The 24242-nt window shown below is 36.2% G+C and overlaps 1 protein-coding gene across 4 annotated transcripts in view; it reads left to right on the top strand.

The window, feature by feature from the left end:
- Positions 1-1226: 1226 nt before the first annotated feature.
- LOC129237180 (neurogenic protein mastermind) overlaps positions 1227-24242 on the top strand; it is a 64181-nt gene continuing 41165 nt past the window's right edge. For 3 of the 4 annotated variants that reach the window (XM_054871691.1, XM_054871690.1, XM_054871688.1), the window contains exon 1: positions 9615-10779. The gene's annotated coding sequence lies outside the window, so the exon portion shown is untranslated. Of the gene's footprint in view, positions 1489-9614; positions 10780-24242 lie in introns of those variants that run through there. The other variant, XM_054871689.1, reaches the window with a different exon arrangement.

Below are 24242 nucleotides of genomic sequence, written 5' to 3' on the forward strand. Positions count from 1 at the left end.
CAATTTTAGCTGGGAAAAATAAGGACGTCAATGATATAAATTCAGCTATTTTAGATCAAATACCTGGTGACATAGTTGCGTATAAGTCAATGGACACTATTACTGATCAAGATGAGGTCGTAAATTATCCAACTGAATTATTAAACTCACTCGATTTGCTAGGCTTACCACCTCATAATTTACGATTAAAATTTGGAGCACCGATTATTATGCTGCGCAATAGTAATGTGCCCCGACTTTGCAACGGTACCAGACTCGCTGTGAAGAAGCTAATGGGTAACGTTATCGAAGCAACAATTTTGAAAGGGAAGTACAAAGGAGAAGACATTTTGATACCCTGAATTCCACTGATTCCGGCGGATTTACCATTCGATTTCAAACGTTTGCAGTTCCCTATTCGCCTTGCCTTCGCTATGAGAATTAATAAGGCGCAAGGACAGTCTCTACAAATGTGCGGTATTAATTTAGAATACCCAATTTTTTCTCATGGACAATTGTATGTAGCTTGCTCACGAGTTGGCAAACCATCGTCATTATTCACGCGAAAGATGAAAAAACCAAAAACGTTGTCTACCAAAAAGTGTTACAATAAAGTTCGAATGAAATTGTATCAAAGAATTTGCTTTGTTTCGTATTAATTTTATTCTCTTTCAGCAAATCATTGAATTTATCGTCTAGCGAAGCGGGCGAGGGTACGCTAGTTACTTATATTTTGTTAAGCCATTTAAGGCTTACATTTTTTAAGTTAACGAATGAGTAAATCTTGGAAATATTACTACCGAAATGCTGAGACAGAAATTCTATTGGAAAAGTCATAGAAATTTTATAAGAAAAACTGTAACATTTATTGAAACAATATTGTAGTTTTATAACCATAGTCGTGCTAAGTCACGATATTTTCATATCTTTTGGTTTATTATGCGATCTTCAAAAATTTCAAAAAAAAAAACAGCACTTATTTCTGGTGGGTCAGCTTAATATACCATACATATGTATACCTGTATGTATGTATATCTAACGGAATTCGAAAATAAACTTATGTATTTAAGAATCAAGAGAAGTAAAATTTAGAAAAACAAAATCCGAGCAGAAACAAAAGAGATTTCATCGAAGCACTAAGAAGAACAATCGATCAGAGAAGAGTTGGAAAGAGTAATAAAGGGGAAGGCCAATAAGTGGCAGCCAGTATGTTTGATATCCACTGTATGCGCCAAGTAACAGTTCAGACAAACAGTAAGCCGTATGATGGCTAACCTATTATGAAAATCGAGACTAAAAACTGGGACGATCAGTTCCTAAAACGAAGGATATTCTTAAAGTGGAAGGTATAATATTTTCATAGGATTCCAACCAAATAGAAACCAGACTGGCCCTATACGCCTCAAACCGTAGACCGACAAAGCAGGCTGAAGTTAGAAGAGCAGCTAAGAAATTAATGAAGAGTTAATGATTAAAAGATAATTGTGTTAAGAAAAAAATTGCAACCAGGTAAGTAAGTACCTCACAGTTTCGTGAATATCTGAAAGTAAGAAATTAATCAATAGTTTAAATATTTTCAATAAATGGCGCTATCAAAGCTACCAACGCATGACAAGTTATAGGCAGCAAATCTGCAACTGATTTTCTAAATTAGTTACCCATTTTCATTGTGAAATTCAGCATCTTGTATGGGGTGCTGCTGTGCGAACTAGCGCTTTTATTATTACTGTGAAAGCAAACCAAATTTTTGTTAAACATTTTTGCTGACGTGACAGTTCCTGGCCGATTTTAAAGCGGAGTCATTCTGGCAAAGTATGTAGAACCGACTGTTGCGAGAAAAAAAGAGTCTTCAATGAGACCACCGATATGCAGTCTACATGCGAGCGCGTGTTCTAGCAAACCTTTCAGAAATCCGAACTGTTGCGTTTCTTTTCTTTCTGTTCTTCCCAATTTAGCTGTGAATAGCGCAGTCAACTCTAAAGAAGATGGTGTAGACCTGTTACTAAGCTCTTCACTCAGCTTCAAGTTAAAAAGGTTACTGTTTTCTCAATTAATACTGGAGTAATTTCTAGTAAGTGCGTGTGACTGTCCGTTGGTTGCAGGATTGCATGAGCTTAAGCTTGTAACGAGTCCCTATCATTCTTAGATATTCTTGTCTTGCTTTCGAGTTGTTGTTAACAGTCGAAGTGCAAAGTACCGACACAAAAAATTTCCATTGGGGTCGCTTTACATCATTTAACATTATCTGTGGCCACGTGAGTGAATTGCCAACATTCGTGACTTCATTAAATAGGCTTGACCTTCATGTTCCTTTTAGTCGTTCTCTACGACAACAGCCTTGCGGATTCCAGTCCAACAAAATTTTGTTGATGTCAGTAACAGATTTACGGATTACGCGACTCATCCATTTCCCTTTTCGCTAGTGAATCTCAATTCCAATTGGTCTTATATGACCAATCCACCTCCAATTTCTTAGCTGAAGTCAGCTCTTGGTTAAATTTTGCACCACTCGTACAACTCGTCATTGCGTATGGTATTGGGCCACCATATTTTCAATATCCTGCGTAGGCACTGTTTACGCAGCTTTGAATTTTGTTTCCATATAATAGCACAGACTTAACATTTGGCTTAAAAATCCTCAGCTTGGTTCTGGTAGTCAACTGCTTAGATAAATAATTACTATTTATAGTAGCATATCTTTGTATCACGGCGGTACCCTTAGGATTTTATGAAGGCTCTTGAGCACCTAGAGCACCTAGTAAACGTGATTTCAGCGTAATTAGCTGTCTTATATGAAGCTATAGACTAACTAAGCTGGGATAACTCAGCTTTGTGTGATATATAAATGAAAATTTATGTGAAGATAAAGACACAACCAAGGCAAAATCATTCAAGTTGATGGCACAAGAGCAGCTGATTTTATATTTCGCATAGATTCGCCAACGAAAGCAATTCGTTGAAGATATCTCAGTAGCCTAAGTTTACTGAAGCCATCTTCTGACTGACAGAAGTTTTTGGGAGCTCTAGTGCAGTGAACAGGTATCACGAGTAGCTTATTGAGCTGTTCGCACTTAGGCTAAAAAGTACTTTCAAGAAAGGCTAAAAAGCTCTTAGACTAAAAAGCGTTTTCAGAATAAGAGAGGAGGCTTTAGGCGCTGCACAATGGTGAGTTGTTTAGGTATTTTTGATCTATATTTCTTTCTTATTGCTCAATAAAAGTAGCTTGAAGCTAACTAAGGCTATGTACGTATTAAACGAAATTCAAAATCGTGATAAGGGATTTTTTCAATAAATTTTCAGCTCAGAAGTAAATACATAAGTAAGGAAATTCCCTGGAGTTGGTTTGGGTTACTAGAGTTTGATATGCGTACTTAGAAGTGCGGACACAGCTGAGGAATATACTTCTGCAAAGACCCACCGAGACGTTAGACGTTGGCAGTATTTGCGAATTTATTCTTAGTACATTACAAGCATAGCTGCACTGCGGTAACACAGCGAAAACCAATGGCGAATACTAAATTTCATGTGGTATTTGCTACGGTTGCGACAGGAAGCGTGCGGCATATGATGCAGATGGTACCAGCCACATGGGGCATGGTGAGCGGGGGTAGAGCATACTCATACATACAGTCAGCGTCAAACGAAAGTATACACCATATATTGACAATCCACGATGTAATGCTTGCCGGCAGTCCAATAGGCTTGTCCTGGTTTCACAAGGTCACTTGAGGGTAGAGTGCTGCCAGAATGCCCGCGAAAAACAAACATATATTAGAAAGTTTTCACTATTTATTTACTTTTTAATTTGAATTATTCTTTTATCAAACACAGTTCATACTTTGTACAAAATTTGTAAGAATTCCGCAAACTTTCATGAAAGTTTCAAACTTTTTGCTCAGAATTTGTAGAAAAATTATCAAGTATTCAATTCAAGACGAATCTACTAAAGGTGGTATCGGCAAATCAGCTGATTTTTTTTCGCCGTGACATGTGGCTGTCAGCACAGAATGAAACAAGGCGAATTCATTCTTTGCTTTCTACTTTGTCAATACTTTATTGTGACAATCAAACGTACAGAGCATTGTTGTTGGTCTGGTGCCACCACCTTTAGTGAATTCGCCTTGATTCAATTCTATAGATGATTGAATTTTCGTATGGTAAAGTGGAAGTTGCAAGTAGATCAAAAGTCACACTGATTTTTGAGAATTTTTTTCCCTGGTTTTGTGGATTTTCTACATTTAAACCCTACTTCATTTTTTTATATATTATAGAAGAAAACACTCGTCGGTAGAAAAAGTTGTCAAAAATCAATGCGATTTTTGAACCACTTGAAACTTGCAAATTTTATACCAAAATTAAATGAACTATAGAAATGCAAACCCGACATTGTTTTGAAAATTCTGAGTAAAAATTACAAAAAACAAAACAAAAAACAATTTTATACAAAGTTCGAAAGCTTGCTTTATATGGGTTTTATTATAGTAGGAGCTATATTTTTATAATATAAAAAAAATTAAATAACAGAATAAATAATTAACAGTTTCTTTTAACGCTGACTGTAGGTATAGTAACATACATATATAATATGATTGCAGAGACGACAGAGCAGGCAATGTAACAGAAATAAAAAAAAAATAAAAAGAAGTAATAGAAGTAAAGCAATGAATAATAACAAATAAATTGAGCCATAAATTGGCTATATTGCTTATCCAAAAATGTTTACCTTGCAACCGGTGCATCGGCAAATCTTATAATAAATGTGAAGATAAAAAGTAGATTGAAAATTGCATCTATAAATAATAAATAATAATTTAAAAAACAATTCCGCCTTTACTGATAAGACATGAAATCTATGCACCTTTGAAATCAATTGCATTGTTTCAACTTTTTTCGCTTTTGTTCTCATTTTCTTATCTTTTTTCGCACTGCATCGTCTGCTCTAATTATCGGACTGTGCATATCAGCTGCCGATTTTCGGCTGCAGAAGTGCAGAAAAATCTAATACGCCAAAAACGAAAGCAAATGCTTGAAAATTTGTGTGCAAGGCAGATGCAAAATGCACATTGGCAATAATTATGTATTCATATTTAAAGAAATAAATGGCAAAGAACTGATAATCTGCTTTAAATAGAATAATGAGAAAATGTGCAGAGTAAATAAGCACTCGGTTTGTTAATTAGAAAGAGGGAAGTATTATAACATATTGTTAGATAAGCCAGGGTGGCGATCGCATTAATATTCAGCGATTAATTTTGGGAAAATTTTTAGAAGATCAAACTAATTTAAATATCTCACAAAATGTAGCTACATTTAAGAGGATAGTCAAGAGTAAATTTTGTGCATTAAATAAATTGTAATTCCTCTTCCTTTCCATTTGCAGAATGTTAGCGATGTATAATAACTATCATTAAATATATAATATAATATTATCTTGAATCATTTCGAATTAAGTTAGAGATTTTAATAAAAAAAAGTATCATATTCAACTATAAAGTTATACATGTAAAATGTCTTCACATATGAGTTATATGCAATGACTGTATTAACCTAACAGGACGACCATGCATATGAAGATGTGCCTGTTACATCTCACAGCAAAGTTAACAGCGCATTTTGCTGTTTAGCTGGTTAAACCAGAGAATGCTAAACAAATCAAAGAGCGCAAATGTTAAATAACACATTCCTTGACTCAACTGTTTCCAATACATTCAGTAGTAGTAGCAGAGAATGTTACAGGAGCCACTCTACTGTAACGGTAACTCTGTTAATGGCTGCTGCTGTTAACTTGTATTTAGTGAATATCACTGTTGAGTTTTCTACTGTTAATTAAGTGGGCCGATGGCAATTAATTAAATTATATTAAATGCGTATACAAATATTTATTAAAAAATAGTCAGCTGCATGCCATCTAAAGTAATCCTCTAAATTCGCCATACTGTATTCAGTGATTATGCTTAGTGGATGCACTATCATTAAATTTTAGTGGTAGTTAAACTAAGGGTTTAATTATCACTAAGTATTCAGTTTCTCAGTGCTTTCACTATCCGCTTATTGCACTAATTATTCGATTCTGTTTTGCATTAACCGAACAGAACTTTCCATGTATACGGAAATATGCCTTACTCGTCGGAGCGCAAAGTTAACAGCGAATTTAGCTTATCTGCTGCTAGTTCAATCAGAGAATGTTAATGACATAAAAAGGCGCAAATGTTAAATGACATATTTTCTGGTTCAACTGCTTCCAATACACTCAGTGACAGTGAGTGTTCTGCTACTGTATGTAACTTCTCTACTGTAATAGTAGCTCTGTTAATGGCTGCTCCTGTTAACTCGTATTTAGTGAATATCACTGTTGAGTGATCCTCTGTTAATGAAGTGAGGCTATGGCAATAATAATTTTACCAGCTTTGATAACTTTCGTTTTTTGTAACAAAATCCATATAAATTTAGGTTTCAAATCTTTTACAAAAATTGTAAAAATTGTAAAAATTGTAAAAATTGCTCAAATTCACAAATTGCTCATCACAATTCCACGGTTTTTAACTCGAATCTTTAATCGCTCTGCCTAAAAGGCACAACCTAAATTCCACTCTTGTCGCGTTCGCAAAGAAAATATTTTCAATAAAACAAATCTTCTATTTTCTAGTGTTTCACAATACTTTGCGCATTTTAAAATTACCGAATATTTTGCTTTTATTAGCAGCTGAATTCAATACTCACATAACATAACTGCTAGTAATATCTACTTTTCTGCTTTTCTGATTGGATTGAGAGTTCAAGTGAATTAGTACTCACACTATTGAACGAAATAGTTGCTGTTATACATCACATAGCCAAACGGCTGTGTTCTGGCAATATTCTACTGCTGTTGCTTTCGGCGCCAATAGGAAGCATTGGAATTCTTTCAAATTGGCAAAGTAGCATCGTGGTGAATATTACAAATTATGCGAGTGTTTAAGTAAAGGCTGTTAGGCTGTTTGTTATTTACGACGCTGCTTATGTACATTACTGTGGTGCAAGACTTTACAGACGAAGAACTTAATAAGAGAGCCTGGAACGTTGGTAATGATGAAGATGATAATGGCGTTGAAACATAATATTGATAATGATGACGATTTGGTTTGAGAGGAACTCAATTAGCATGAGCAATATGAGCGAAAAACGGTAGAGATTTTGAATGATATAAAGAGTGATTTAAACGTTGATGAGGCAAAGAATGTTGGTTAGACTATTTTCATGCAGCGCAACTTTGCGATTTCTCTTTTTGCGCTGTTCACCCAGGGCAGCTCCTACTGCAGGGCCACACCACTTAATGGTATTAAGAAGATTGATAGAACTGCAAGATTCTAAGAGAAGAGCGAAAAGACAATACAAACGGAGTTGGCCGAGCACGATCGGCTCGTTACCGTTCTACTTTCCGTAATGTCTCTCATCGAGAAGTCACGAGCTGAATCAACAAAACACGCACTGTACGAACGCGTTCCAACAAGACGATTGGCTAATGGGTAAAATGGAGCCAAAGAGAATAATGAAGATCGATAAATGTTCGTAATGAATGAATGAAGAAAGATAGGAAGCGAGCATGAGGAGAAAAAGAGTATGCAGCTCAAGCAGAGGATGAGACGGAGCGCGATCACGTGCAGAAAGCGATGGTATGTATTGGATATGCATATGAGAAGAATCAGTGAGGCAACGACATTTAAGGATCCTGATCCATTGAACAGAATTGCAGCGGACAGCGGACAGAGGGCTGACGGGTATCCGCCGTCGAAATTAGAAAACATTTAATAGCATGAAATTAAACAGAATTGCGGCGAGGGCGGATTTCTTACCGCCGATTATTTTTACGACGGCAAAATAATTATTATAGATTAATTTCTATTTTCTCCGACGGGTGGATGACTCAAGGTGGCTTTTGATTTGTAAAAGAAAAACCGAAAAATAATTTAGAAAGTAGTGTTTTGTTTAAAATTAGCTTCAACGAGTTGCTTTACAAATAAAGCAAATCGAACGACTTCACTACACGTCCAAGGCGTGCTCATGAAAGATACGTACGGTTGTACGTTTGATTGACATGTGAGAGTATTGGCAAAGTAAAAACCAAAGATAGGACTCGCCTTGTCTCATTCTGTGCTGACAGCCACATGGACACGGCGAAAGAAAAAAATCAGCTGATTTAACGATACCACCTTTAATAGATTCGCCTTGGTTCCTTCGCAATAAAGTTTTCCGTCCCCGTCGCAATTGCGTTTAACCGACCGAATTTTCCGCCGGAAGTGGCTCAGCTGATCACCACACGTTAACCCGTTACCCGCTGCCCCACTACAATTCTGTTCTGGGCCTGAAGCAAGGGCTGACAACGTTTGGCATGCCACTCAATTCTCTTAAGAATTGCCCCACTGTCGAGTTGGGCGTGGTGACACTGTCTTCGGCGTTCGACTTGATGTTTGGCAATTTACTTTATTCGTAGTCCATGAGACTTCTCAATACCACAATACTTCTTAATACCTAAACGTTCTCTGCATGCGTGAATGACAAAGGTGGTGTGGAGAAAAAGTTAGAAGCAGTTTAAGAAGTAGGACAAGCAGTTATTGACTAAATATACGACGAGGACTAGTAGCAGCGCTCACTAACGCTAGTTGTGGTTAAAATAAATACATACAAACACAAGTATATGTTAACTAAATCAAATATTGGGCTCTTCAACTGAAGAACGAACTGCTGTTGCTGAAGCAGCTGACCAGCGCAGCGCCGCTCTCATCGCCTCTATGAAGCGGGTAATGTAGCATTCGCAGACTGTTGGCCACGGCGCGCGCACGCAAGGTGGTCGCAGTAGTACAGCTGATTTGTTGTTTTTTCGTGCGATTTGGTGGTTTGCATATCAAAGTGATCTGTTTTTTGGCAGGCAAATCACGAAATTGCAAAAAGAAAGTAGATGGTTTTGTGCTACTGCCAGAAACTTGTATAGATTCGCCTTGATGTGGACACTGTGCGCTGCTCAGCCATCCTGCTTGCCCACTTTGCACACATACTCCACTCTACATATTACTTTGTGCTATTGCTTCTCCACTTCCTATGCGCCATTCAAATGGTGGTTGTTTGGTTGAGTCGGCACCGGCGGCAGCGTGCGTACGAACGATGAGCTCAACCACCGAGCGCACAATCAGTCAGCAACGACCAAACGAATTGGCGCCGAATATGTCGTCCAACCGAGCAGCCAACCAACCAACCAATTGGCCGACCATTTGACTGACGCTGTGACGATGAGTTCGGCTCAATTGGCAATGTTGCTTTGCTTTCCAATTTGCTTTTGATGCTGCTTTCGTTCTGCCGTTGATTTGGTTGCATGTTTTTTTTTTGTTAACCTTGTTTTTTTTTTTAACATGAAATCATTGGTGATGCGCCTTGGCTCTACGCGCCGGTCGCACTCAATTTCATTTGTATTTGGAACGCCGGGCCGGAAAGAAGGACTCGCGAGAAGCTTGGCAAACGCGCGATCGAGCGAGCGGAGCGCAGTTTTTAGCTTTTAGCGCCTCTCCTCAGTTTTTTAATTTTTGATTTTAATTCAATTACCAGTCAAAAATATTTCGGCAAATAAAAAATTTTGACAAACGACACTAAAACATACAAAAACTTTTCGGCAAAAAAAGGAATGAAAAAGAAAATTTTGGCAATCAAGAAAGACAAAAAGCAAGCAGGAAATCAAAATTTCGGCAAACGTTATATTTTTGAGTTTATAATTTGAATTTGTGTGCAAATCAAAAAGAAAAGGAAGCAAAAAGTTTTAAGTTGCATCTAAGTTTTTAAGAGAGCAAATTACACTAACAAAAGAATTTCTGAAATAAGCAAAGTTGACGCGCGCGTAACGGAAATACGCGCAAAGCTTTACCAGCGTACGGGAAAAAGTGCTGCGCGCGTTGAACAATACGACATTCAAAATTTGAATTTTTGCGACAAGCCAACGGCCCAACTCGAGAACAAAATGAATGTAAGCAAGCAAGCAAGTAAATAAATGCTTCAGCACAAACAAAACAAAGAAAAACAACTACAAACGCGGGCAACGTGGTAACTAAAAGCAAACAAAATAAATAAATTTATTTTCGCTTTTTACGCGCCGCGCAGGAGGCTACAGCAAAATTCGCCACACATCAAAATTCGTTATACCTTTTAGTTACGTTCGATTCTACCCGTTTATTTTTAAGTTCAATTGAGTTTAATTAAAAAAATTTAAGTTAATAAGCAAGAAATGAGTATTAAAAAATTAATAAATAAGAAGCAACAACCAAGTATTACAACGCACAAGAAGCAGCAGAAGCGGACAAGAAATTTAAATACAAATAAATAATAAAAGAATATAATAAAAAATCAACTCCAATAAAATCGACGAGAATTGAAACGAATAAATCATGAAAAAACCAAAGTACGAACAAGTTCCGAAAAAAAAGAAAAAAAATAAAATGGTCAAAAATACGCGGCAGAACCAAGCGAGTGAACTAGCCAGTCAAACGGCAGATTGGCTGTCTGTGTGCTTAAGCAAGTTGTGTGCTACTGAGAAATTTAACTCTTTTTGTGCTGTAAAATTACAAAGTACAAGCAAATTGTTGTAAAAGAACCAACTGGAAAAACACAAATACGAACTTTGAAAAATATTAGCAATAAAGGATATTAAAATATAGTTTTAAAAAATTGCAAATTAATATTTAACAACACAAGCAAAGGATAGCAAGCAAGAAATAGCGGCAACTGCGGAGCAGCAGTAGCTGAGCGCGGCCTGCAAACAACAGCCAACAGCAGCGCAAAGTAAGCAATGAATTTTTTGTTTCTCAATTTTATTCTAATTTAAAAACTACTTAATTTGTCGAAAAAATAAATAATTAATGTTTCATAAATGAAAATATCCTATTTCCTAAGAAAAATGCGGTATCTCATGAATAGTAACAACATCAACAAATTAAAACATTTAGTGTGTAAATGCGTTTGGAGATCGCTGTAAAGCATTTTTAGCAACATTTACTAGGCACACAACAGCGCACGCCAACACTAACAGCCCCACGTAGCGCGAATGTTAGCAACAGCACTAAATGCTGTAAGCGAAACGCGTCGGTAGTACAAATTTAAATATGGCTAAAGTCTAGCTTACAGCGCACGAAGGTGTTCTTTTTTAGAAGTTAAGAATATGAAATATGTAGCAGTAGCTATGTAAAATTTTAAAGCGGTAGCACAAACACTTAAAATAGTTTTTTGGCTCACAAAAGGAGATTAGTGGAATGCGCTTGTACAGCGCTATGTAAGGGAGGCACAGTTTGGCAAGCTGCTTTAGCAACAATCGAAGTTTATGTTGCAGTTCTTTAAATATGCTTAAAGAATTTAATGTTTTTTTGGTTTTGTTTTTACAAACATTCACTGTTCATTGTGTGGTTGATATTCAATTTTAAATATATAAATAAAAAGATATTAAATTTTAACGGGCTTGAAATGAGCACAATACGGAGCACGTTTTGTAACTACATTTTGGGTAGCCTTTTTGAAGGAGCTAAAAAAAGTTGATAATTATAATTTTTAGAAACCTTTTAGCAAACATATCTTTAATACAATATTATTATTTACCTTTTTTAGTTATTCTTTTGATGAAGGGCATAAAATTATATATATTTTTACTTGATATGCACTTGTAAATATGTAGGATTTAGAGTTTCTTTATACGACTTAAAAAATAAATAATTAGCGCGTACACTTCTGTTAAGTATTTGGCCGAGCTTCTCTTCCTATTTTTGGCCTGCGTCTTGATGCTGTTTCACAAATAGAGGTACCTATAATTTCAAGCCGTCTCCAAACGGCAAATGGTTTTTTTTTATGAGAAGCCGTTTAATGCACTCGAAGGTTTGTCATTACCTGCCGAGGGGCGATCGCTATTAGAAAACACTTTTTTTTTAATTTTGCAGTTTCATGCACGGAGGCTCGAACCTATGAACGGTAGTCACGCACCAACCCATTCGTTTACAGCGGCCGCAGCCATTTAAATGACTTACCACTAAGTTTTCCAATACCGCCTCAATAAATGTTAGCTCGAAATCTTTAATATTACTGAGTTCGCTTAATGGGCTAATTGAATTTTTCCAATTGCCTATAAAATATGTCAAAATGCCGAAAGCTCCTTACAGTTAATCTTGTAAAGATATCAGTACAATAAAATTCACTTGCTAGCACTTTTAATACAAAGGAATGCGACAAAAGTGTTCTTCTACTCTGTAGTGATGGTAAGTTTAACAGCCGAGATCGGGAATCGTATAAAGTCAAGTCTAATTGCTGAAAAATCCAGCGGCCGTAACGCAAATCTTGTGAATACCTTTTTTAAAGGCTCAATGCTTTTTATGTGTGTAATTTTGAAGCTTAAAAATGTTGAAAAATGAATAGCCCTTTTTTAGTGTTTGATTTAAGATTTAAGACTTGAGATACGACTTAAGCAAAATTGGTTTTCTTGAGGCTGCCGGTTCTGTGTAATGGACACTGAAAATTCAGAACACGTTTTTTGTAAATGTCCTGCACTAGGCAGAAAACAGCTACACCACTTTGGTGGTATCGCCGTGCATCCATATAAATGATGGAACAATAAACCCCAGAATGTGCTAAAATTTTTAAAAATCCTTAAAATATAGAGTGCTTCAGCAGACTTTGCACAATAAATCTCTTTTGGTCGCAGTGCGCAGTAGTTTAATAATATTAATAAGGTTTCATTAAAAGGCCTTTAAGTGGTGCTCTCTTATGAGGCACAGCTTATTTTAAAGGCTGCGAAGAAGTGAGTCCCAGGCTGTTGATTTATTTATTTTATTAAGTCAGATATAGGTACAACCATAAGTTATTTTTTGTCAATTATTGTCCTTATTAATGGCTTACATTATTTATATCCTGAATGCAAGAAAAATTAACAATACAATTAAAATCGAAATTATAGTTAGTAGTAAAAACATCGAAGTTGTAGAAAGGCATTAAAGAAAAGGTAAAAAAATAGTAGTAGGGATTCTTCTTCTTATTTAGCGCACTAACAGCTTAAGTGACTTTGGCCGAGTTTAACAAAGCGCACCAGTCGTTTCTTTCTCGTGCAAACCGGCGACAATTGGGCACGCCAAGTGGAGCCAAAATCATCTCTTCCCAATAAAGATTAATTGAAATTTATTGAAAGAGTGGGAACTTATTTGAGAGTATATTCAGCAATATTTGCAAAGTAACGAGCAATTCATGTCTGAAGCACAGATTCTCTTTTATACATTCAAATTTTAGGACTTAATTATTCCAAAGATGGACAGAGAGGTTAAGTCACCAAATAACTATATTTCATCAGGACTAAGTTTAGCGAACCGCGAGATTTTGAAAACATAAATCGATCTTTGAGATATCTGGGTCCTTGAGTAGTAATGATTGATTTGAAGTAACACTAAACATTTAAGCTTCAGCAAATCATTAACATGCAAGAGAAACAAAAGAGTGCCAAAAATTGAACGTTGGATATGAACACCTCGGGTTATAGGTAAGAAGTTGGATATGGTTTTACCGGCACTTACTGCTTGTAATCGGTCACTGAGACATGTTTCTACAAGAGTTTATTTGAAAAATTAAAAAAAAATTAAAATTTCAAGGTTAAAAATTCGTGATCTACAGAGTCAAATGCTTTGAATTGAATTAAAGTAAGCAAAGTCACACGTTTTTTGTCTATGTTTAGTCCTATATCATTCGCCACTTTTGTGAATGGTGCCGTGGTGCAGCTCCTACTGGATCTAAGCGCTGATTGTAATTCGTTCACCAAATCGTTGTTATGCAGAAACGTGCGTATGAACGGCGTTGAATGATAAGCTGAAGGAGTTTAGAAATAGGAAATATTTTGTCGATAATAAACAAGTCCATTATTTTTACGTATGATTTAAAACTATTTCATGGCCGATCTTTAGCTCCTGCATTTGCATTTTTATAAACTTTTTTAGACTTCCGAAATTACCTGCAGACTTTTTATTTTACTGTTTTATGGGCGATCTTTAGCCCCTGGGCGATGCTGTGACTACCAACAAGCCGGTCAATTTCGATTATTTCTGTGATTTTATAGACATTTGAAAATAATGGATTACTTTTTCTCCAACTTAATACATAAAAAAACTTCTAATTCTGCAGCTCTTTTTAGGTTGCTCAAATGTGATTTATTTACTATATATCCCGTGACTACCAAATATAATAAGAAATCTTTCATATTTTTAGCGCGGCTTGTGAAAAATTTGTTCAATACATTTTGGATGCTCTTTCTAAAGGAGCAAAGTTATTTTTATAGCTTGAATATTGACCAAGTTCAGAGAAAAATTTAAGCGCTGCAACCGAAATCATTTGACAATTTTTTTTTAGCAACACAAAAAGATCTTCAGAGAGGGGATATTGGTAGGCTGGTTAAAGTGTTGATTCATCCAGAGAGAGGGGATGTAATTACAAAGAATTATAATACTTCTGAAATCTGTTCAGCCATTTTCAATCGATTCATGATTTTTACAACTGTCAAAAACTTAACAGCGCTGGTTCTCATAAATTTTGTCAATCTAATTCTTAGCTGGGTAAATAGCTTTTCGAAAAGAGGGTAGGTTGGTTGTACAGCGCGAGCGGCAGCCCAATGCCAATATCAACAGCTGTAGTGGGGTTGATTTTCTCGCTATCACATGCATGTGAATGTGCGTACATATGTGCGCATATATGTATCACTTTAATTAAAAAACAACAACCACAATGGTCGGTATGCTGCAAATGTTGGCGGCAGCTGCTAATAGCGACGGCATGCGTAGAAAAATTCCGTTGCGTGATGTTGCTGTTGTTGTTCTTGTAGCGCGCGTGATCGTTGTCACTTGGTGTGAGCGGTGAGAGCGTGAGAAGCGTGCATTTTTTAAGCGATTTTTAAGCGCTTAATGTTTGAAAGCATTTACATATCTTTTTCTCAATTCTTTTATTAAAGATTGTAAACTTATAAATATCTTGAATTTTTGGTATAGGAAATTTTTACTCATTTGAGTGAAAAAATAAATTAGGGCATTATATTTTTAAGGATATTTTTTTAGCGATTGCCGAATATTTTTAAACCCCTTCGAGATTCCTTGCAAAAAATTGATTTTATATTATAAAATTTTTTTACTGCCGAAATTACCTCCAGACTTTTTATTTTACTGTTATGTTATGGTCGATCTTTAGCTCCTGGACGACTACGACTACTAAAATGCCGATCAACTTCGATTAGTTCTGTGGTTTTATCGACATTTTCCACATTGTTGACATTTTCTTTAACATCAAAAATGCCTGAACGGAATCGACGAAGACAAAATTGCAATTAATTAGCTGTTACAGTATCGGCGCCATAAACACCATTCAAAAATCAGCCATTCAGCAGCCTGGCTTGCATTTTCGCCTTTATCAAAGGAAAACTGTAAATTTTATCGATATTTTACGAGATATCGATCACTACAGCCATCTGAGAAAATAATGGATTTCTTTTTCCTCAGCCTAATATTTGTATTTTAGGAGTTTTTTGTTTTAAAGAATCTGTACGGACAAATTAACTCACTCGCCATGTTTTTCGGTGTCAGTATGTCAACGTCAAATATATAAATATAATTAAAAAGTAAATGAAAATTTATTTGCATCTGGAATCTGGCGATTTCTTTTAATTTTGCTTCGATGATGCGACAACTGGTTGTAAAACAATTCTATTACTTTGACAAGCCATTAATTACCTCAAGAGGCAGAGAATAATCAGTTTACAAAAAAGGTGTTCAAAAATAATGGCTTTTGATGGCAGCAAGTTTTTTTCCATTTTGCAGCTTCACTAAACACCTTGGACCAAACCAATTTTTCTAAAGATTGAGCCATAAGTAAAAAAGTGATTTCTACGATTTTCGAAGTTGGCCTCCAATTTCGAGATATGAGCTTTTGAAGTTCGAGGTTTTTTCCTTTACAAAATTTTTAATTTTGAATTTTATATGTTGTAAAATAATGCAATGCGAAATTCCTTTGATAGAAATACTTAAAAACGAAGCGGAATAATAGATAGTCAAATGTGAACACAGTAAATAACGGGTGATCAGATTGGCGGTACTTTTCCCAATAGAGGTTTTTTGACAGATCACACGCGACTACTGTTAAACTAAATACATCATTTTTTCAGTATTTATTGACATTTCATCATGGAAAGACTTACGCCTCAAAAACGTTTCCAAATCGTACGACTGTATTACGAAAATCGACGCTCTGTGAAAAGTATTCATCGCGCGCTCAGGCCAACTTAGCGATGAGACCCATTTTTGGATTAATGGCTACGTCAATGACCAAAATTGCCGTGTTTGGGCACACGAAGCCATTCAAGAAGAGTCATTAAAAACATCCATTGAAAACAACCGTTTTGTGCGGCTTGTGGGCTGGAGCAATCATCGGCCCATATTTCTTGAAAGACGAGGTTGGCGCCAATGTATCAGCGCATGACGAATGTTATTGCGCCATGAACAATTTTTTGATGCCGCTAATTGAAGGCCGTGGTCTCCACAACATTTGGTTCCAACGAGACCGCGCTGCTTGCAATACAGAACGTGAAACAATGGATTTACTAAATTTCAATTCATCTCACGTCTCGGACCAGTAGATTTGTCACCAGTGGACTTTTATTTATAGGTATGTGAAGTCTAAACCAACTTCGATTGAGGCATTGGAAGCCAATATTACTAAAGTTATTCATGAGGTACCGACTGAAGTCCTCCAGCGGGTCTTTCAAAATTGGTGTTTACGAATGACCGATGCGATTATTTAAAAAAAATAATAGACGTGAATGGTTCTACACAAAAATAATAAAGATTGCTCAATCAATTTGAATACGATTGCCAACGCATCGGTCTTAAGTATTTTTCAACGGCTGTAAATGTGAGTAAGTCGAGTGCTGGGCGATGAAGATAAAACAAAGCCAAGGCAAAGTAAGTTTTCAATATGAAAAGGCTTAGTATTTCAAAAACTTGAATGGCATTTTGGTAAAAACTTTCCGACGAATTTTTATCAACAGAACTGGATTGAATATCCATTCTAATCGCCGCTAGCCATCTACTCTTTCAATGCTCAAGAAATAGTAATTTATTGAACTATAAGGAGGATTTTCTGTGGCTTGCAAAACCCTTGCAAGGTGCATGAATAGCACAAATCGCAAAATTATCTAATCCAAACAACTACTGACTAAAATATGTGCAATACCTGCAAAAAGTGCTGCACCTGTAGCCACGTGTGCATATTTTCTTGCAACGAAGTGTAGGAAGGCAAAAGCGACCTTTTTGCAGGCAGTTTATTGTTGTTTCTTTTAAGGCCGCTGCAATTCTTGTATCACTTCTTATTTAGTAAAGGATTTTTCCATTTACGACTATTCTGCAATTATGCACGACATAGAGAACCACCCCTGCTGCGAGTGCATTGAGCTTGACAAATGCGATTCTCTGCCAGTTGTTTGTTGCTATTCTTTTATAGTAACTTTGCGGCGCGCAATGTGAGTACTCTCTGTCCGTTGCATACTTCAGTACAGGCTGTTCGCATTTCATGATATATTTCAAAAGTGCTAAACGTAGAAAAACGCCTTTTGTGATATGGTTTTATCAATTTTTAACTCATCTATACGAACAGGTCTATTCACGAAATTCATGGCGGCTACAATTGATATTTTATCATAATTGGTATGTTTTGAATAGGTGAAAAGAACTAATAGTTTTGTAAAGAGAGTCACAGCACAAAAGTAGTAATAAATTATCTAAGCCATTTTTATTGGGTTCAACAAAACGTGGCGCAAAATTAATCATCCAATTTTGTTTTTGTATAATTTCTTACTAAAAAACAAAAATATTTTGAATGACGGGTAGAGTGGGCTTGATGAGTGCCCTTATAAAATGTTAGTTTTGTACGTCAAGAGCAGACTTTACCACTTATTTGCCTGCTTGGTTCAAAGCAGCCCTTTTTGGCAAGAGTGATTCTCCTTTGGATTTCAAGGCTGACTTTGTTATCGGTGTTAATGCTGGTTCCTAGAAAATTAAGTCACTTTCAACCTCGAAATCAGTCAACAGTGCCGTGAATGCCGATTTGCGAGTGCGCCGATTGTTTGTTTAATGATGGGAGATACTTCCTTTTGTCTTCGTTCCCACGAGACCGATTCACTTTGCTTCTTTATCCAGTATGGAAAAGGCAGAACTAGCAGCACGGTTGCTAAGGCTGATAATGTCTTTTCCGAATTCCAGTCTTTACGAATATCTGATCAATTGTAGATTTTCCAGGTCTAAAGCTACACTGATAAGGTCCAATCAGTTGGTTGCTGGTTGGCTTCAGCCTTTTACACAATACGCTCGCTTGAATCTGCGAAAAAAATATAGCACCTCAACATGTTGAACAGTTTTAACTAGTTTTCTTATTTTTAAATGTTCATTTATTTTTAAAAAATTATGTCTAATGCAGCTAACAAAAAATCATATAAATCCGAATTTTAAACGTAAATAAGAAAAATTGGAAACATTTCAAACTTTTTGTTCAGAATTAAATCAAAAAGCGGGGACATAGTTTTATAGCCCATTAAATTTTAGTATAATAAAGTGCAGGTCGGAAGTTGCTAGAAATTCTGGTTGTTTTTTTTTATATTTTCTGCCTTATGAAGCCCTATGCATCCTATAATAGGTGCTTGCTTCAGCCTCTTCTTCATGATGCCATACAAAGTCAAAAGCTGGAGGAATCTACAGTTTTATGCCGACTCCGAATGGGAGATGTTCTTTCTATGAAGATTTTTCCATAGTAGGCAAACCATTGCCTGGCGAGCAGTGACCGCTATTGCAACACTTTTGTTCTATAAATTGATATTTCATGCCGACAATGAACTTTGAAATTGGACCCACTGAATGATAGTCACGCTCAAACCCATTTGAAACGTGTTAAACGCGACCCTGGCTTTTTTCGCCAAAAATATCCCACGAAGGTGTCGCTGATGTAGTTGAAGAAAAATGTTAAATATATATATAATTGGCGCGTACACCCTTTTTGGGTGTTTGGCCGAGCTCCTCCTCCTATTTATGGTGTGCATCTTGATGCTTTTCCACAAGCGGAGAGACCTACAGTTTCAAGCCGACTCCGAACGGCAGGAGGTTTTTTACGAGGAACTTTTTCATGGCAGAAATACACTCGGAGGTTTGCCATTGCCTGCCGAGGGGCGACCGCTATTAGAAATATGTTTTTCCTAATTTTGGTGTTTCACCGAGATTCGAACCTACGTTCCCTCTGTGAATTCCGAATGGTAGTCACGCACCAACCCATTCGGCTACGGCGGCCGCCTAAATGTTAAATATAGTTAATGAAAAATTGTGCCGATGCTAAGTTTTGCAAAAAAAAAAATTACATAACCACAAGAAAAATGAGCGTTGTAGAAATGGGAGCGTGTTCAAGATAGCTGTAAAATATTAGAATAAACACTCAGCGGCCGCCGTAGCCGAATGGGTTGGTACGTGACTACCATTCGGAAGTGCGTAAGGGCGAATCTCCGCGCATGAAACATAAAATGATAGAAACTTTTTTTCTAATAGAGGTCAAGTTTCTCCAAGTTTATTTCTGCCATGAAAAAGCTTTTCATAAAAAATAATTTGCCGTTCTGAATCGTATTAAAGCTGAAGGTCAATCCATTTTTGGAGCAACATTAAGCCGCACACCACAAATAGGAGGGGGATCTCGGTCAAACACTCAATAATATTTAAAATTAAGCTAATGTTATAACTACCAAAAGATTTGTATGTTTCATATAAAAAACTAAAAGACAAAAAGAAAAATAAACAAATAAAAAAAATTTTTAATTAATAAAATTGTCGTATTCATTAATATCTTTCATACTAAGTTGAGACATCTCAGCCAATTGCAGCGAGAAGAAAGGCACATACGCTCAATGCAACCTTGTTGTATCCTGAGTGCAATAAGGATACTGGGTCTGGATGAGGCATTGTGATGAGTAGAGGACACAAAAGACAATGAGGTCGAAGTGCAAATCTCAAATCAATGATACTAATGGTGATCACACTCAGCAACGTAATCGTACGCCCGTATGCCCGTATCAGCTAATACGATGAAAAAACGATCTACGATACTACGGATCGGAACGGTGGTGAGAATTCATTTACATCGGGTTCTCATTAGTTTCATTGTGTCAGCTGATACGGGCATACGTTTAAACTATGCGCAAAAATTTTATTTTGTATGCTGAAAAATTTAATAAATGAAAACTCAATAAATAACAAAATCAGAATTTGATTGAATTATTTGAATATTTATTCCAAAATTTTTTACAGTCAAGTGGAAAATAAAAATCAAATTAAACAAATTATATTCTATTACATTTCTATAAATGGAGTGAAAAGTAGAAATTATTTTTTCTTCTACCAAATTTCTCCAATCAATTAAAAAATTTTAAATTTAATAGAAAATTTGCATATAACGCACATTGAAATTTTAAATCGTCTACTTAGACCTAAATTTGGGATCGCTTTTAAGCAATCGGTATCTCATATCAGCTCCTTTGTTGTCGTTGTTGTTGTCGTAGCAGCATAAACACTTCCCATATACATATATACGGGGAATACTGCTGAGGTGACAATCTTAGCCGGATATAAGTTCGGTTCGTTCCGGTTACGTACAACCGACTGTCGTGGGAACGATCAGCTGCTTTCGATGCACCTACCACCTAGCGAGTATTGTATGAAACAAAAAATTTAGCTTCAATCTAACGTTGCATAATAATGTAGAGTTATTCCATTGCTTTTCAGCAAATATCCCTATTTATACTTAGAAGCACTGGCACAATCAAGTTGCTTGTGGTCAAAATCGTTATAAACAAATTTGTTTGCTCATCACAAAACTGTTGTTGTTCGCTATTTTCCTCGTGGTGAACAACGAAATCCGTTAGCAAGCAAAGAAGTGGTGGATTGGCGAAATAAATATAATCTGTTTTATGTCAAGGACGATAAATACCAGGTTTGCTCGTTAGGTATGGTGAAAAAACAATTTTTTTGGAGCAACTTTGGATTCTACGTCATTCGTTTTGTGTTTCACAAAATTTAGCTTTAGATTAGTGAAACACAAAATGAGTGACGTCGGCATATCTGTCAGATTTGCTCAGAGCCGAATAACGGCTAGGTAGTACACCTCTAAACATCATTTCACTATGGTTTTATGTTGAGCTATTTTTTTAGCACCAACTTGTTCTCGCCGCCAGTCATACATAGCTGTTTAAGCGAAAAATTAAAATATTTATTTGATTTAATAATTGGCGCTTATATCCATTTTCGCTGTTTGGCCGAGCTCCTCCTCCTATTTATGGTGTGCATCCACAAGTGGAGAGACCTACAGTTTCAAGCCGACTCCGATCGGCAGGGGCTTTTTTACGAGGAATTTTTTCATGGCAGAAATACACTCGTATTTAAACACAAATTTGAGATTTCGACCAAATTTAATATTCAAATATGCAAGGAACTTAGTTTTAGTTATATGATCTGCCAAAACCAAACTTCATTTTATTCATCGCTAAAATCTGTTAAAAAATTGGGATTTCTAGAGTATTTTTTGTAGTCAGAATCGAAAATATCGCAAAAATGCATTTAAAGATTTTTGGCAATGGTGTTTTGGGCGATAACGAATGCCGGAATCAGGCTGCTGCATAATTAAATACCAGCTTATTGTAAGTCATGCCCTGAGTCTGCAGAATCATTAAACAACTGTTAAATTTTTTATTATTATCAAAACACATACATATGTACATACACTTTGCTGGAGCATAACTTATGCGCTTAAAACGCAGCTCAACAAAGTTTCGCAAATTTCGAAGATCACCTTGATCACCTTAAAATTAAATGCATACATATTTATGTATATATGAGTTTTTGCGATTATTTACAACAAATCAATTGCAATTAAGTTGAGCACATGCAAAATTCGCATTAAAAAGACGGTTTATGATACAAAAGTCGCTACATAAATACGAATGTAAGTGAGTACCCATGAAAGTGTGGGAAGATCGTTTGGCGAAAACGCAATAAACGCTTAAGAGTACTCATGGCGATACATCTGTACATGTTTGTTGGTGTGTGCATATTTTTCGCGAGAAGTCGGAATTTTTAATGGGTACGTGCCACAAAAGGTAATTAATGGAACGGGCATGCGGAAAAAACTACAAAATCCTCAAAAAACAATAACAATAGCAACAGCTCTCATGCCGAGGTTTTACGAGCTAAGCATACAAGCAACATGTGCTAAAGTATGTAGAAAAGGATGAAAAGATACTTTCAGCAAATGCAAAAACAAAATTAAAAGCCAAAGAAATAATTATGCGATACTGCAATAGAACAAAAACAAAACAAAAAAGGAGGGGAAGAGTAGCGAGCAATAGCGCACGGAAGCGCCAACAATGCGAGCAATAAGAAAAAAACACACACGCACACATATACACACACAGAAAGTAGAACAGGAAGAAGATAGTTTTTTTTCGCCTAAAACAGCGAAAATTTGTTGGCTCCAAGCGTAGCAGGGGAAGTAGTGGGTGCGTTATGGTAACAAACATTTTGCGACGTGAGTAAAGAAGACAAACTTACTTATAGATATCTGCATATATATGTATGTAGGTAGGTACACGTATAGCTATGTATATATGCATGTATGCACACACAAATGTATGTATGTATGTATTGCAGAAGCGCATGTGCTAAATGCACGCTTATATGTGACGGCGACTGCAAAATAATGCTAAACGAAGCAGAGGCAGCATTTCTTAATTAAAAGAAATTAGTCGGTGCATGGAAGGATATTGTATTATACATCCTACTCGCTCTCGCATATCGTACAGCTCTCTTTTCCTCCAAGTCAAGATCAACACAGCTAACGAAGCACAAAAAGCGCACAAGGCAACGGCAAATAAAGATCCTTGCTGCTAAACGAACATGCGAAAAATCTCACGAACACGCCAACGACTTACTACTCGGGCTTACTTTAACGAGCGTCGCACATACACACATACATAGTGCAGGAACGCATGTCATTTACTTTGCTTGACGCGAGAGACATAACTGCATACACACCTATACACACGGCATATTAGAGAAAAGAAGCCGGCCAAGAGTGCAGCTACAATTTCATGTAGGTGAGTGCGGCTTCGGAGAAACGAGTTACTTGCTGCTGTCGGTATTGCCGACGAGAGTTGGTGGTTATCCTAGATCGTTTGCAGTTACTCACACACACGTATAAATGTATGTGCATGCAGCAGTACAAACAGGACGAGTGATAGAAACGACAAAACAAACTCTAAACTAGAAAACATCGTGTGCATCTACATACATATTTTTGTTTTTGTGGTAAATCTGCAGCTGATTTGATAACAGCTTCGTCTAAACGTATTGGCGTACACAAGCCAATCAGCTGATCTGTGTTGTTTGCTGCTACTTTGTTATTGTGGTGGAGTCGTTGCAAGGCAAAAGCAGAGAATTGGCTGACCGTCGACCCACGCAAAGAGCCCTACATAAAGGTGCAAGTTCTAGCACTTGGACATCACTTAACAAGCGGTCGACGTGAGCACAGCGTAGTCGCGAGTAAGCAATCTAACGGAAGCTAAATTTATCGTAAATAATAAATATACGAATAAGTCTAGCCCAACATCATTTTAACATAGGAGTTTACATAAAAAAATATTGAAGATTTCAAAGTGAAGAGTTTAAAAAAAAATTTCAGACATCAAAGTGAAGAGTTTTGAAAAAAATATTAAAGCTTCAAAGTGAAGAGTTTTGAAAAAAAAAATATAACAGATATCAAAGTGAAGAGTTCTGAAAAAAAAGAAGAAAATATTAAAGTCAATAAACTGACTAGTTTTGAAAAAAAAAGGAATTTATTTAGAGTACGAAGAATTTTTAAAGGAAAATATTACACATTAAAACTTAAAAGTTTTGATAAAAAATATCAGAGTAAATAATGTGACTAGTTTTGTGAAAAATATTCAAGACATTCAACTTAAAAGTTTGGAAAAAAACTATCAAAGACAATAAACTGACTAAGATTCTGAAAAGGTGCTTGAAAAGTGGTTTAAGCGTTTTAAACGTATTTCGAGATTTTTGTGGACTTAAAACCATATAACAGCTGAGCGGGCGACGGACTAGGAATATTTGAAAACTGTTGGAATTGAAATTAATTTAAGTTTGCACTTAAATTTAACAAAAATG

The sequence above is a fragment of the Anastrepha obliqua genome, chromosome 2, assembly GCF_027943255.1.
Source record: "Anastrepha obliqua isolate idAnaObli1 chromosome 2, idAnaObli1_1.0, whole genome shotgun sequence".
NCBI lineage: Eukaryota > Metazoa > Arthropoda > Insecta > Diptera > Tephritidae > Anastrepha > Anastrepha obliqua.